General features: G+C 33.8%; 1 non-coding gene across 1 annotated transcript; it reads right to left on the bottom strand.

Annotated features, from left to right (window-relative positions):
• Positions 1-2848: 2848 nt before the first annotated feature.
• Positions 2849-2920, bottom strand: TRNAC-GCA (transfer RNA cysteine (anticodon GCA)). Its single transcript has one exon. It is a non-coding gene; the product is annotated as a tRNA-Cys (tRNA).
• Between the last annotated feature and the right edge of the window lie 385 nt (positions 2921-3305).

Here is a 3305-nt window from a genome sequence, read left to right as displayed (position 1 = left end):
AAGTGAGTTATATTACAAATTAAATTTAGTAGCATTATAACTGTATTTAATGATTTGGAAGCATAGCTCTTCCTCTATAACTCTCACTATCTCTTATGTTAGCTACCCATGGAGCAAGCAGAAATTTTGGACTATATGCAAAAGTTATATGAGTGCATAGGGATCTATAACAAAACCTATGATCATATATGGGATCTATCCATCTATATGTCAGCTACCTATGATCATAACGGGACAACAACTAAACTGATACATTTTTCGAAATAAATGACCCAAATGCCACATTTTGAAAAAAAATAGTCAAAATACTGCGTTTTAAGATTCATTATCAATCTTAGCGGATCCAATTTGCCACGTGTTATCTGGATAAAAATCCATTGTCAAAAATAGTGAGTCCATAACCCACTATTTCTAATAGTAGGTCCTTGTACAGATGACACATGGCAAAATAGTACCCTCAACTGCATAAAAAGGCATCGTCTGTTTGCCACGTGTCAGACAAATAGTGACTCACTATATAAAAAGCAGGTCTCTAGACTCACTATTTTTTATAATAGATTCATGTCCAGGCGACACATGACAAACCGAATCCGCTAGGACTAACAACCGATCATAAAACATGACATTTGAGTAATTTATTTCAGAAAAATGTAACAATTGGATCTTTTTCCCTATCATAACCTATTATCACAAGACAAGCAAAAATAGCACATTAAAGAAACAAAATAATAATAATATAGAAGTAGTATTTAATTGGACAAACAAAAGGGCCTATGATCATAACGGGCCTATAAGTGCATAGGGATCTATAACAAAACCTATGATCATATATGGGATCTATCCATCTATATGTCAGCTACCTATGATCGTAACAGGGACAACAACTAAACTGATACATTTTTCGAAATAAATGACCCAAATGCCACATTTTGAAAAAAAAAAATAGTCAAAATATTGCGTTTTAAGATCCATTATCAATCTTAGCGGATCCAATTTGTCACGTGTTACTTGGATAAAAATCCATTGTCAGAAATAGTGAGTCCATAACCCATTATTTATAATAGTAGGTCCTTGTACAGACGACACATGGCAAAATAGTACCCTCAACTACATAAAAAGGCATCGTCTGTTTGCCACATGTCAGGCAAGCAGTGACTCACTATAAAAAATTAGGTCTCTAGACTTCACTATTTTTTACAATAGATTCATGTCCAGGCAACACATGACAAACCGAATCCGCTAGGACTAACAACGGGTCATAAAACGTGGAATTTGAGTAATTTATTTCAGAAAAATGTAACAATTAGATCTTTTTCCCTATCATAACCTATTATCATAAGACAAGCAAAAATAGCACATTAAAGAAACAAAATAATAATAATATAGAAGTAGTATCTGATTGGACAAACAAAAGGGCCTAATCGGATTCGAACCGATGACCTTTTGATTTGCAGTCAACTGCCCTACCATTGATATAGGCCCGTTGCTTTTGTTTGTTATTATTTCATATATAAGGTTTACTACATGAAATGCAATTTCTCCCTAGAAACTCTTTCGTAACAGCTGTGGCCTATCGGTTTGAAATTTACCAACCGCAAATCTGAGAATGAATTTTATCCCCCCAAACAGCAACAAAAATGACGAAAAATAAAATCAATAGGTACAAAGGAAAAAGAAAATGTAAAGTTGGCTACACAAAGTGAATAGGACCAAATTATGCTGCTGCTTTCCGAGCAAGTCCAGTCATTGCCAATTTCTTGCTTACCCTCCACGAGTCTTGTAAATTGTCCGTAAGAAGGTTACTCCACTTGGCCCATGCTATAATATAATTAACTAATAGCAGTATAGATTCATTGCAACGAAAAAGTCCGTTACGTGCTCCCTAATCCCATAAATCAATGTTTTCTAATGTACGGATCCATATAGCTTTTAAGTTCATCCATATCCAAACTTAAATACCAAACAACCAACCAATTATGTTTTGTCCATTCTTTTGGCCTTTGGTTGAGATTTTAGATTCCAAACCGCACCTTGAGTGATGAATCTGTGACCATGCGGTCTTTGAATTCACACAACTTAGTATGGCCGTGTTTTGACCAATGTTATAAAATTCCAGCCAGTCAATGACACCGCCGGGGTACCGAATTAATGGATAACTTATTCAACCGCTTAAACTGAATAAATATATATAAATTCATATTTTACACTAAAAATTAAAAAAAGTTATAAAATAAACTTTCATAAAAAATAATGAAATAAATTATATTTACTATTATCTTTTATTATTATCTCTTGGTACCAATTTTGTTATCGTTAGATTGAATTTAAATCAACGACTCTCATTTGATATTATTTTGCAATCACTGATTTGATTTTGATTCACTGATAACAAAATTGGTAATAAGAGGTAGTAAGAAAAAATGATGGTAAATATAACCTTTAGAAAAAATAATAATATTAAATAAAAATAACTTAACCCCGAAAAACTAGATGGGAAAAAACAGAAAATAAAAGAAGCCCAATCTATCGTCACCCCTGTCCCTATTTAGCAGGTACAAAACAATAATATTACAGGTTAGGCGTAGGAAATGGTTTTGTCGTGTATCGGAGGAAGAAAAGCAAAAAGCGAAGGAATATTGAATCGCTAAGGAAGTTAATGAGTTTCCTGTCAGACATAATAATGTCATCTTCAACTGATAATTAATACTAAACCTTTAATATAGCTAGAAACAAAGGTGAGTTGTAGGAAAAAGTTGTTATGTATTTGTGGAAGAAAAACAAAAATGGCACTTTAAGAAAACAAGAAACAAAATAAAATATGAGAGTAGTATTCAACGGACCAACCAAAAGGGCCTAATCGGATTCGAACCGATGACCTTTTGATTTGCAGTCAACTGCCCTACCATTGGGCTATAGGCCCGTTGCTTTATCTTTGCAATTATTTCATATAAGTCTATCACGTGAAATACGGCCTATAGTCTTGAAATTCCCAAAAACAAAAAACACCAACATAACGACGAAAAATGAAACCAATAGGTACAAAGGAAAAAAAACAATGTGTAAAATTGACTACACAAAGTGAATAGGACCAAAGAATGCTACTTGTTTTAGACTAACTCCAGTCATTGATGCCTACCTTCCACGACTTAAAGGGTACTACACATGGCACAGGTTACAATGTAAATAACTCATAGTACTGTTCATTGAAACGAAAAAGTCAGCTACGCGCTCTCTCTCCTTTTGTGCTCGGTTTAAACCGAGTTCTTTGTGGTTAAAAGACAAGCTCCAAACCAACAAGCTAATCG

This window comes from Gastrolobium bilobum, unplaced genomic scaffold (assembly GCF_033153095.1).
Source record: "Gastrolobium bilobum isolate Gb01-03AN ecotype WA unplaced genomic scaffold, APGP_CSIRO_Gbil_v1 utg27278, whole genome shotgun sequence".
NCBI lineage: Eukaryota > Viridiplantae > Streptophyta > Magnoliopsida > Fabales > Fabaceae > Gastrolobium > Gastrolobium bilobum.
The sequence above is the reverse complement of the archived record's forward strand: the minus strand, read 5'-3'. Positions and strand labels throughout refer to the sequence as shown.